This window comes from Ambystoma mexicanum, chromosome 5q (genome assembly GCF_040938575.1).
Source record: "Ambystoma mexicanum isolate Mex_15411 chromosome 5q, UKY_AmexF1_1, whole genome shotgun sequence".
Classification (NCBI taxonomy): Eukaryota; Metazoa; Chordata; class Amphibia; order Caudata; family Ambystomatidae; genus Ambystoma; species Ambystoma mexicanum.
In genome coordinates, this window is record NC_090933.1 from 1,024,214,249 (window position 1) to 1,024,227,743 (window position 13,495).

Consider the following 13,495-nt stretch of genomic DNA (forward strand, 5'->3'; position numbering starts at 1 on the left):
CACCTCCATGGGCTCATGGCCTACACGGCTACCCTATTGTGGGAGTATCACTGCTGTCGCTATCCTCACCCTCTGCAGCTGCATCCGGAGGTGGTGGCACTATGGGAGGCAGCCCACGCAAAGCCCTAGTCTGTTCCTCCATGGCTGCAAGCATGCGGGTGTGGTAGGTCAGTTCTGGACGATAAGTGTGCAGGGGTCCCCATGCAACAGGATGCCCGGACCTCCACCCTAGTTGCCTGCATCTCAGCTGAGAGCGTACGGGTGAGACGCTCCAGCTGCTGTTCTGTCCTTCAGTTTGTTGAAGCCTCAAGCTCAACAAGAGTCGTCCTGAGGTAAAGGAGTTCCAGCCTCAGGGCTTCCCTGTGGCCCTGGGACTCTATGGAGATGGCTTCCTGCAGACTCGCCATTGCCACCCGCCTGTCCCTGTCGGACGCCAACATGTCCTCCCTGTGTGACTGGCAGATGGAGTCGGTTGCCTGCTGTAGTCGCTCCATCAGCCTTTCGGGGGGGACAATGGAAGTGGACACCCTATCCATGGCCTGAGCCATCATCTCTGATGATGCTGCCTGTTGGGTTGCCATACCATAAATGGATTGCTCCCATGCGGTAGTGCCAGGTGGCGTACGGCCACCACGTCGGCGGGCACCACACCTGTCTGGGGCAAGGCGAACTGCGCCTTGCTGTGCCGGCACTGCCTGAGGCTGCAGGACTGCATTCCCCCTCTGATCTGCTCGCCCAGGAACAGGATCAGATGTCGCGGAGTGTGACCCTGCATCCGTAACCACCAAAGGCATACCTGCCAACACTGACATCCCCATTGAGGGTTCTGACCCTGGTGCAGGTGGGTCGGACAGAACAGAATCCCTCCCAGGAACACTCACCTGCGACGGCACGTAGGTCTCATCATCCGAATCAACACCTGAGTACAGCTCGGGGGAGGTGCAGCCAGAGACACCCCTTGAGAGCACGACCTGCAGCAGTTTTGGGTTCTCACCCACCACCACACCACGTCCCTCCCTGGTGGTCGGTCGGCCCTCAGACCCCTCCTGGGTCTGCACCATCTCCACAAGCCCAGCAGTATGAGGTGCGTCTTCCCCTGCAAAGACATAGAAGAAAACAAATGGAAACAGGCATTAGCACTATGGCACACAATGAGGGCTGAGAGGCTACAGAAACAGTACTTGATTGACACATGTCCCACATGACTAAAATACTCCCATGCATGCACAGTCACTGCGTGTGATGGGGAGGCAGATGGCACACATTGATGACACCAAGATGGAAGATGAACACATTTGCTGCATGCTGCCTAGCAGTGGCATCACACATTGGCCAGTGATTGGCAGGTCAAATACACATGACATCACACAGATGGCATGTACCCTAGCCATGAAGTGAAGATGGAGAGGAGGTCACCAATTGTTCATTCAGTCCAGTTTGTTCATATGATTGATTATTTTCATTGTAATGGTTCAAATGTTTAACATGCAGCTGCCAGTCAAAAATGGTCCTATGGCACAGGGACATGTCCAAACTAATCATGTCCACAAAACTGAGCCAGTCTACTGTACCATAGCCATGTCAGACATGTGACAATAGGACTGAGAAATCCCGAGTAAAAGTGGTGGTATGCAAACAATCTGCCTGAATAAACAGAGGTAAATAAGCAACAGTGTAGTGGCAAGATGACACTCCAAGGGCAACTGGTGTGGTGTTGGGCTGGATGTCTAATGTTGGCCGAAGGGATGCTGCTATACCCAAATGCTGTTGCCATGAATGTTTAGGAAGAGGCACATGGGTGAGCCGAACCACTCAGGCACACACACCCTCCCCTGGCACCCAAACAGAAGCCCTCACACACACACCATGCACATGGATGACACACACATGCATGTGCACTCACCGGACAATGCCTCGTAATCTGCCACTTCTCCCATGCCTTGGATCTGTTCCTCCGTGACGTAGGTCCCAGCAACCTGCTCATGTGGAGTGAGTTCTATGTCGTCTGCTGGAGACCCACCTCCAGTCACTAGAGTTGCGGCATGACTTGAGGCCATCTTATTCTTTGCCCTGCGCTTCAGGTCAGCGACACACGGGGCAAGCACAGATGTTAAATACGTGCGCGACTCACCGTCCGCCAGGAACAAAAGCGTGAAAAATATGCGCGTGTGCGCGTTGGCAACACCCCCGCCAAAAGAAGAATTGTACGCTGTCTGAGGAGACAGGACAACAGTAGTAGGGAACGCTGTTTCAGGAAACAGGCCCAGGAAAAAGAGGAAAAGAGAAAAAGCTGTCAGAGGTAACAGGGAGTACGAACTGGAAATGCCGTGAAGTAAATCGCGTGTGAACCGACAAGAAGTATAGATTTCACCCACTCGCTCTCCACAAAAAGCACGTATAAGGAAATGGCGTTCTACACGTACCTTTTATACACACGTCACAGACGCGCATACGCAATGAGGCCATTTCCACCAATTATGCGCTTTGACACTCGGACGTGTATCTCTTCATTTTTACATGCGCCATTATCTACGGCCATGCGCGTGACGTCACAGCTGCGCATGGTGGCCTTTGGGCCAATGAAATCGCATATGCGAGCACACGTGGTAAAACTGAACGTCCGAGTGTCATCGCGTGTAATCGGAGGGAAGTGAGCGTACACGCGATTGGCCTGGGTAAGTGTATTTCTGGGGTACACGCAGGAAGTTCCACATGCGATTGGTGGAAATCCACGTGTGCTCTGTCATCACGTGTAATGAGGGAAATACCCACGCGCCTCACGTCACAGACGCACTCACGCGCTAAGGGCCTTTGGTCCAATGAAATCGCATATGCGTGCTGACGTGCATACCTGCTAAGGGCCTTTCCTCGATTGACACGCAGACGTGCAGGATTTTCACGTGCCAAATCACTCCGTATCAAGCTGGCCACGCGTAAGCACACGGAGGACCACGCTCCTGCCCAAAAGGCCGAATTACTGCCCCCCAGAGCCCCGAGCAGCCTCCCACGAGCCATCTGCTGCTGCCTGCCTGCCTGCCTGCCTGCTGCCACCGTGCCCTGCCATTTGGTGCCTGCACATCAGCCATCTCTAGGGGTCCATTTGCTGTGTCCACCCCTGCTGGAACAGAAGACTCCCGACTGGGATACCATCGCTCCACAGCCCAGCCCCAGGACCCAGTTGCCCACCCACTCCTGCCTCTGGGGTTGCCATGTCGGGCACTGCAACATCTGGCACCACTGGCAACCCCCGGCCAGAGAGGCAGAGGGGTACCAGCTTCACTGCCACCGAAGTTGGTGACCTGGTGGAGCAAGTCCTGGGGCAGTATGATGCCCTCTTCGGAAGTAAACGTGCCAACAAGGAAGGACGGACTCGGATCTGGACGGACATCGTGACTGCCATCAACGCGGAGGGGGTGGCAGTCCGCGACTACCAACATGTCAAGAAGCGCTGGGATGACTGCAGGTCCAGGACCCTCTTGAAGGCCCGGCGCCTCGTGGAGGGGGGCCGGGGCCGCATGAGTACCATCCAGATGAGGGTCCTGGAACACGTAGGCCCAGCGCTCCACGCCCAGATCCTTGAGGGGCAGACCCGTCTGGAGTTGAGCGGTAAGTGGCCAAGCATTGCTGTGTGAGACAGGGCATGTTGCAGTGTGCTGGTTGTCTGATACTTGCCTGCATGTGTGACATAGGCCATGTATGCATGTGTGTTTGCAGGGACGTCATGCATGTGAGACCAGTAATGTGTGAACCACATGGTTGGTGCATGTGTTCAAATGCAACATGGGTTGCCCTATGCGGAATGGCCACATGAAAGCATGCCAGTCTCTGTTCCTGGACATGGGTGAGGGATGGGTGCTGATGCCATGTACATGTATGCTGTCCATGTCTGTGTGTCTGACCTGCGTGTCTGTGACTTGTGAATGCCAGGGATGCATGACACATGTCTGTCGCAATGTTCAGATTCACTGATGCAGCCTAGTCATCCTTGTATCCACTGTGTCTGTGGTGTACGAGGCCAGATGGATGAAACTAGGGTGAAGTGTGATAGGCATGGCACATGATGCATGTGAGTTCCAAAACAACAGTGTATGTTTCAAGAATCACTTGGACATGTATGCTAATGTCCATAGCATGCGCCATGCCTGATACCGCATGTGTTTTACCTGCACTGAGCCATGTATTGTGGAGGGACATGATGGAAGTGATCTTTGACAGTGCCACTCATCTGCTATTGCTTCCTGTCTAGGGGACCATTGTACAGTACCCTGATGCTTGTGTTCTATGTTTCCCTCTACACAGCGCCACGTGAAGAAGAGGGCGGAGACGGCTCTGTGGAGCAAAGCGGCGGGGATGCCCCCACGGCTGCAGCGGAAGGGGTGGGTGAGCCCCCACAGGGGCTTGCAATGGCGGAAGACGGGGTGGAGCCATCCAGGTTGGTGGTTCCGACAGAGGAGGAGGAGGCCGCTAATGAGGCGCACATGGGGCCTGGTGGGGGCATCCCTGCTGGTGCAAGTGTTGCAGTCCAGGGGCAGGGGCAGGAGGCAGCACAGGTAGCCGTGGAGGGGCCTGTGCATGTCACTGGACCTGACACTGTGACTGCACCACCATGCACCAGCAGGGATGCCCCATCCCAGGCCCGTCCGCAGGTAGGGGGGATGTCCATGTCATCTGACTCCCCTCCACCTGCGTATGAGGGGACCCCTGGCCGTATGGAGAAGTCCTGATTGGTGTCGCGTTGCGCACAGGTGCAATTTGTGATGAGGTGCGTGCTTCCCGGGAGGAGCATGCACGTCATCACGGAGAGCACCGTGCCGACGTGGCCCAGTTGGGAACGGCCATGGTCGGGGGTCTCCCCGACCATGGCCAATCTGGCGACCCTCTCCTCCTCTGTGGAGACTATGCACCAGTCGTTCTCCATGCCGTCTTCCGGCCCAGATGCCACCAGGGCCCCCTGTGGACCTGCCCCGACCAATGCAGCCGGCTTGGTGGGGATCCCATCCCTGCCACAGTCGGGAGTCGGAGGTCCAGCAGGGATGGACACACCAGCAACTGGACCCCAGCAGATGGAGGATGTGACGGCATCATCGGGCAGGGCACGTGCACGACGGCGTCGGTGGATACCATCAGCATGGATGCTGTCATGCTGGCAGTTGCATCGGAGGCAGCAGCAGGCTTGACGTGGGAGGCATCATGGCTCGGGGCCATCAACATCAGGGGTGCAGGCATCGGCCGGAGGGCAGGAGAACCCTGGAATGGGAGTGGCTTCCGTGTGGGAGCGGTTGGGCCAGCAGATAGGTGCAGAGCGGCAGTGGGCAGAGGAGGAGCGGCTCACAATGGTCAGTCGGAGAACTCCATGAGGAGGGTGCTGAGGCGGGCTGAGTGCCTCGAGGGTCTTCGCAGGGAGTTGGAGCTGGACACTGCTTTATCCCTGCGAGACCTCGGGGCCAGAGAACATGCCCGCCTCCAAGCCATTGAACAGGAGTTTGATGATGCCCTGACCCATGACAACATCCAGTGAGCCGTTGGACTAGCCCGCTGCCCATGTAAATAGTTATGTAGTTAGTGTTAGGTTTCCTTTGTTTTTGCATTTTCGTTGGACCTTTTGGACAATGGGCCACATTTTTGTATATAGTTATTTTTTATTAGGTAGTGTTGTTAGATAGGTTTCATTTCTTTTGTTGGGATCATGGACCCTGGCTTCTCACCTGTACATAGTTCACTGTTGGATATTCTTTTCTTTTTACTATTTACCCATGGAGCAATGGCTTTCAATTATAATTTCCTATTGGATTTTCTTTTCTGGACTGTGACTTTGGACACCATTCCTTTGGATTCTGATTTTTGGTTTTGCATTTTTTCATGGACATGCTTCTTTTTACTTTTTTTACATTCCCATTTCTGTTAGTTTATTTTTGATTCAATTCATGTTTTCTTTAATACATATTTTTTGATGAAACTTCAATGTGTAGTATCATCTCATTGGTTTCATGCATATCATGATATGGGTTTTGAGATTCACTGACACCCATTGGGTGTATGTGACGGACATGTGTTCCTTTCCAAACTTGCAATTGCAGTTCTATCATGTTATTGCCATTTCTGAGTGGGTGGATGCAATACTCGGGTGGGTGTTTTGCATTTGGAGGCTGACCATAGGGACCGGGGATCTAGATTGTGATGATATGTTGGCTGGGGAACATGAGTTGGACTCCTCCACAAGACCCACTAGATCACCCTATGCCAGCATGCTCTCAGTACCTAGGGTAAAAAGGACCAGAGCAGGGGGCTCCAGTTTCCCGTACCTCGCTGCCGTACACTGGAACACCCTCCCTAGCTCCCTGAACCCTCACTGACTGCCTTTCGGAAAACCCTGAAAACGACCCTGTTCATCTAACAATTACATGGCCTAGCCCTCATAATTGTATTGTATGATGTATTATGTGGTATATCTGATCACAGGTCACTGCCTCACTGTAACCCAAGGCACAACCTGCACACATTGTAACTAAGTCTTCCTTGCAAGTAACAGTGCCACAATGCCCCTGGGCTGCCTGCGCGCTATATAAATTTAATAAATAAATAAATAAATAAATAAGTGGGGGCCTGCCGGCAGGTGCCCCACAGTGATGGGGGGTGAGGGTGCAGGGGAACATGAGTTGGACATGAGTGGGGGCCTGCTGGCAGGTGCCCCACAGTGCTGGGGCGTGGGGGTGCAGGGGAACATGAGTTGGACATGAGTGGGGGCCTGCTGGCAGGTGCCCCACAGTGCTGGGGGGTGGGGGTGCAGGGGAACATGAGTTGGACATGAGTGGGGGCCTGCTGGCAGGTGCCCCACAGTGCTGGGGGGTGGGGGTGCAGGGGAACATGATTGGGGGCCTGGTGGAGGCTGCCCCTGCACTGCTGGGGGGGTGAGGGTGGTGGGAGACATGAGTTGGACATGAGTGGGGGCCTGGTGGAATCTGCCCCTGGTGGCTGGGGGGTGGGGGTGGGGGTGGTGGTAGACATGAGTGGGGGCCTGGTGGAGGGTGCCCCTGACTGCTGAGGGGTAGGGTGTGGTGGGAGACATAGGTGGAGGCCTGGTGGAGGCTGCCCCTGGTGGCTGTGGGATGGGGGTGGTGGGAGACATGAGTGGGGGCCTGGTGGAGGCTGCCCCTGCACTGCAGGGGGGTGGGGGTAATAGGGGACATGAGTGGGGGCCTGGTGGAGGCTGCCCCTGCACTGCTGGGGGGTGGGGGTAATAGGGGACATGAGTGGGGGCCTGGTGGAGGCTGCCCCGGGTGGCTGGGGGGTGGGGGTGGTGGTAGACATGAGTGGGGGCCTGGTGGAGGCTGCCCCTGCACTGCGGGGGGTGGGGGTGATAGGGGACATGAGTGGGGGCCTGGTGGAGGCTGCCCCTGCACTGCTGGGGGGTTGGGGTGGTGGGAGACATGAGTGGGGGCCTGGTGGAGGCTGCCCCTGGTGGCTGGGGGGTGGGGGTGGTGGGAGACATGAGTGGGGGCCTGGTGGAGGCTGCCCCTGCACTGCTGGGGGGTGGGGGTAATAGGGGACATGAGTGGGGGCCTGGTGGAGGCTGCCCCTTGTGGCTGGGGGGTGGGGGTGGTGGTAGACATGAGTGGGGGCCTGGTGGAGGCTGCCCCTGCACTGCAGGGGGGTGGGGGTAATAGGGGACATGAGTGGGGGCCTGGTGGAGGCTGCCCCTGCACTGCTGGGGGGTGGGGGTGGTGGGAGACATGAGTGGGGGCCTGGTGGAGGCTGCCCCTGGTGGCTGGGGGGTGGGGGTGGTGGTAGACATGAGTGGGGTCTGGTGGAGGCTGCCCCTGCACTGCTGGGGGGTGGGGGTGGTGGGAGACATGCATTGTTGATCAGTAGTGCAAGGTGACATGTGGGTTGGCTGGGGGCATGCCCATGGTGGATGGGCTGCCTGCGGGACATGAGCAGGGGTGCAGAGTAGCCCCCCGTGGTGTGGGCTGCCTGCAGGGGCCGTGGAGGTTGTAGAGCGAACACCTGGGAGGACCCACACGGCCAATTCACGTGTAGTACTCCCCAGAACCCATGAAATACACGTACCCTGCTGAAATCGCGTGTGGAAGTTCCCGCGCACCCCTGAAATACATGTACCCTGCTCGCACGGGGCCAATCGCGTGTGGAACTTCCCGCGCACCCTTGAAATACACGTACCCTGCTCAAATCGCATGTGGAACTTCCCGCGCACCCCTGAAATACATGTACCCTGCTGAAATCGCGTGTGGAACTTCCCGCGCACCCCTGAAATACACGTACCCTGCTGAAATCGCGTGTGGAACTTCCCGCGCACCCCTGCAATACACGTACCCTGCTGAAATCGCGTGTGGAACTTCCCGCGCACCCCTGGAATACACGTACCATGCTTGCACAAGGCCAATCGCGTGTGGAACTTCCCGCGCACCCCTGAAATACACGTACCCTGATGGAATCGCGTGTGGAACTTCCCGCGCACCCCTGAAATACACGTACCCTGCTGAAATCGCGTGTGGAACTTCCCGCGCACCCCTGAAATACACGTACCCTGCTGAAATTGCATGTGGAACTTCCCGCGCACTCCTGCAATACACGTACCCTGCTGAAATCGCGTGTGGAACTTCCCGCGCACCCCTGGAATACACGTACCCTGCTCGCACAGGGCCAATCGCGTGTGGAACTTCCCGTGCACCCCTGAAATACACGTACCCTGCTGAAATCGCGTGTGGAACTTCCCGCGCACCCCTGCAATACACGTACCCTGCTGAAATCGCGTGTGGAACTTCCCGCGCAGCCCTGGAATACACGTACCATGCTCGCACGGGGCCAATCGCGTATGGAACTTCCCGGGCACCCCTGAAGTACATGTACCCTGATGGAATCGCATGTGGAACTTCCCGCGCACCGCTGAAATACACGTACCCTGCTGAAATCGCGTGTGGAACTTCCCGCGCACCCCTGAAATACACGTACCCTGCTGAAATCGCGTGTGGAACTTCCCGCGCACCCCTGCAATACACGTACCCTGCTGAAATCACGTGTGGAACTTCCCGCGCACCCCTGGAATACACGTACCCTGCTCGCACGGGGCCAATCGCGTGTGGAACTTCCCGCGCACCCCTGAAATACACGTATCCTGATGGAATCGCGTGTGGAACTTCCCGCGCACCCCTGAAATACATGTACCATGTACCCTGCTGAAATCGCGTGTGGAACTTCCCGCGCACCCCTGAAATACACGTACCCTGCTGAAATCGCGTGTGGAACTTCCCGCGCACCCCTGCAATACACGTATACTGCTGAAATTTTCGTGTGGAATTTCACGCGCACCCCTGGAATACACGTACCCTGCTCGCACTGGGCCAATCGCGTGTGGAACTTCCCGTGCACCCCTGAAATACACATACCCTGCTGAAATCGCGTGTGGAACTTCCCGCGCACCCCTGCAATACACATACCCTGCTGAAATCGCATGTGGAACTTCCCGCGCACCCCTGGAATACACGTCCCCTGCTCACACGGGGCCAATCGCGTGTGGAACTTCCCGCGCACCCCTGAAATACACGTACCCTGATGGAATCGCGTGTGGAACTTCCCGCGCACCCCTGAAATACACGTACCCTGCTGAAATCGCGTGTGGAACTTCCCGCGCACCCCTGAAATACACGTACCCTGCTGAAATCGCGTGTGGAACTTCCCGCGCACCCCTGCAATACCCGTACCCTGCTGAAATCGTGTGTGGAACTTCCCGCGCACCCCTGGAATATACGTACCCTGCTCGCACGGGGCCAATCGCGTGTGGAACTTCCCGCGCACCCCTGAAATACACGTACCCTGATGGAATCGCGTGTGGAACTACCCGCGCACCCCTGAAATACACGTATCCTGCTCGCACGGGGCCAATCGCGTGTGGAACTTCCCGCGCACCCCTGAAATACACGTACCCTGATGGAATCGCGTGTGGAACTTCCCGCGCACCCCTGAAATACACGTACCCTGCTGAAATCGCGTGTGGAACTTCCCGCGCACCCCTGAAATACACGTACCCTGCTGAAATCGCGTGTGGAACTTCCCGCGCACCTCTGGAATACACGTACCCTGCTCACACGGGGCCAATTGTGTGTGGAACTTCCCGCGCACCCCTGAAATACATGTACCCTGATGGAATCGCGTGTGGAACTTCCCGCGCACCCCTGAAATACACGTACCCATCTGAAATCGCTTGTGGAACTTCCCGCGCACCCCTGCAATACACATACCCTGCTGAAATTGCGTGTGGAACTTCCCGTGCACCACTGGAATACACGTACCCTGCTCGCACAGGGCCAATCACGTGTGGAACTTCCCGCGCACCCCTGAAATACACGTACCCTGCTGTAATCGCGTGTGGAACTTCCCGCGCACCCCTACAATACACGTACCCTGCTGAAATCACGTGTGGAACTTCCCGCGCACCCCTGGAATACACGTACCCTGCTCGCACGGGGCCAATCGCGTGTGGAACTTCCCGCGCACCCCTGAAATACACGTACCCTGATGGAATCGCGTGTGGAGCTTCCCGCGCACCCCTGAAATACACGTACCCTGCTGAAATCGCGTGTGGAACTTCCCGCGCACCCCTGAAATACACGTACCCTGCTGAAATCGCGTGTGGAACTTCCCGCACACCCATTCAATACACGTACCTGCTGAAATCGCGTGTGGAACTTCCCGTGCACCCCTGGAATACACGTACCATGCTTGCACGGGGCCAATCGCGTGTGGAACTACCCGCGCACCCCTGAAATACACGTACCCTGATGGAATCGCGTGTGGAACTTCCCGCGCACCCCTGAAATACACGTACCCTGCTAAAATTGCGTGTGGAACCTCCCGCGCACCCCTGCAATACACGTACCCTGCTGAAATCGCGTGTGGCACTTCCCGCACACCCCTGGAATACACGTACCCTGCTCGCACGGGGCCAATCGTGTGTGGAACTTCCTGTGCACCCCTGAAATACACGTACCCTGCTGAAATCGCATGTGGAACTTCGCGCGCACCCCTGCAATACACATACCCTGCTGAAATCGCGTGTGGAACTTCCCGCGCACCCCTGGAATACACGTACCATGCTCGCACGGGGCCAACCGCATGTGGAACTTCCCGCGCACCCCTGAAATACACGTACCCTGATGGAATCGCGTGTGGAACTTCCCGCGCACCCCTGAAATATACGTACCCTGCTGAAATCGCGTGTGGAACTTCCCGCGCACCCCTGAAATACACGTACCCTGCTGAAATCGCGTGTGGAACTTCCCGTGCACCCCTGCAATACACGTACCCTGCTGAAATCGCGTGTGGAACTTCCCGCGCACCCCTGGAATACACGTACCCTGCTCGCACGGGGCCAATCGCATGTGGAACTTCCCGCGCACCCCTGAAATACACGTACCCTGATGGAATCGCGTGTGGAACTTCCCGCGCACCCCTGAAATACACGTACCCTGATGGAATCGCGTGTGGAACTTCCCGTGCACCCCTGAAATACACGTACCCTGCTGAAATCGCGTGTGGAACTTCCCACGCACCCCTGAAATACACGTACCCTGCGGAAATTGCGTGTGGAACTTCCCGCGCACCCCTGGAATACACGTACCCTGCTCGCACGGGGCCAATCGCGTGTGGAACTTCCCGCGCACCCCTGAAATACACGTACCCTGATGGAATCGCGTGTGGAGCTTCCCGCAAACCCCTCAAATACACGTACCCTGCTGAAATTGCGTGTGGAACTTCCCGCGCACCCCTGAAATACACGTACCCTGCTGAAATCGCGTGTAGAACTTCCCGCGCACCCCTGCAATACACGTACCCTGCTGAAATCGCGTGTGGAACTTCCCGCGCACCCCTGGAATACACGTGCCATGCTTGCACGGGGCCAATCACGTGTGGAACTTCCCGCGCACCCCTGAAATACACGTACCCCGATGGAATCGCGTGTGGAACTTCCAGCGCACCCCTGAAATACACGTACCCTGCTGAAATCGCGTGTGGAACTTCCCGCGCACCCCTGAAATACACGTACCCTGCTGAAATTGCATGTGGAACTTCCCGCGCACCCCTGCAATACACGTACCCTGCTGAAATCGCGTGTGGAACTTCCCGCGCACCCCTGGAATACACGTACCCTGCTCGCACGGGGCCAATCGCGTGTGGAACTTCCCGTGCACCCCTGAAATACACGTACCCTGCTGAAATCGCGTGTGGAACTTCCCGCGCACCCCTGCAATACACGTACCCTGCTGAAATCGCGTGTGGAACTTCCCGCGCACCCCTGGAATACACGTACCATGCTCGCACGGGGCCAATCGCGTATGGAACTTCCCGCGCACCCCTGAAGTACACGTACCCTGATGGAATCGCGTGTGGAACTTCCCGCGCACCCCTGAAATACACGTACCCTGCTGAAATCGCGTGTGGAACTTCCCGCGCACCCCTGAAATACACGTACCCTGCTGAAATCGCGTGTGGAACTTCCCGCGCACCCCTGGAATACACGTACCATGCTCGCACGGGGCCAATCGCGTATGGAACTTCCCGCGCACCCCTGAAGTACACGTACCCTGATGGAATCGCGTGTGGAACTTCCCGCGCACCCCTGAAATACACGTACCCTGCTGAAATCGCGTGTGGAACTTCCCGCGCACCCCTGAAATACACGTACCCTGCTGAAATCGCGTGTGGAACTTCCCGCGCACCTCTGGAATACACGTACCCTGCTCACACGGGGCCAATTGTGTGTGGAACTTCCCGCGCACCCCTGAAATACATGTACCCTGATGGAATCGCGTGTGGAACTTCCCGCGCACCCCTGAAATACACGTACCCATCTGAAATCGCTTGTGGAACTTCCCGCGCACCCCTGCAATACACATACCCTGCTGAAATTGCGTGTGGAACTTCCCGTGCACCACTGGAATACACGTACCCTGCTCGCACAGGGCCAATCACGTGTGGAACTTCCCGCGCACCCCTGAAATACACGTACCCTGCTGTAATCGCGTGTGGAACTTCCCGCGCACCCCTACAATACACGTACCCTGCTGAAATCACGTGTGGAACTTCCCGCGCACCCCTGGAATACACGTACCCTGCTCGCACGGGGCCAATCGCGTGTGGAACTTCCCGCGCACCCCTGAAATACACGTACCCTGATGGAATCGCGTGTGGAGCTTCCCGCGCACCCCTGAAATACACGTACCCTGCTGAAATCGCGTGTGGAACTTCCCGCGCACCCCTGAAATACACGTACCCTGCTGAAATCGCGTGTGGAACTTCCCGCACACCCATTCAATACACGTACCTGCTGAAATCGCGTGTGGAACTTCCCGTGCACCCCTGGAATACACGTACCATGCTTGCACGGGGCCAATCGCGTGTGGAACTACCCGCGCACCCCTGAAATACACGTACCCTGATGGAATCGCGTGTGGAACTTCCCGCGCACCCCTGAAATACA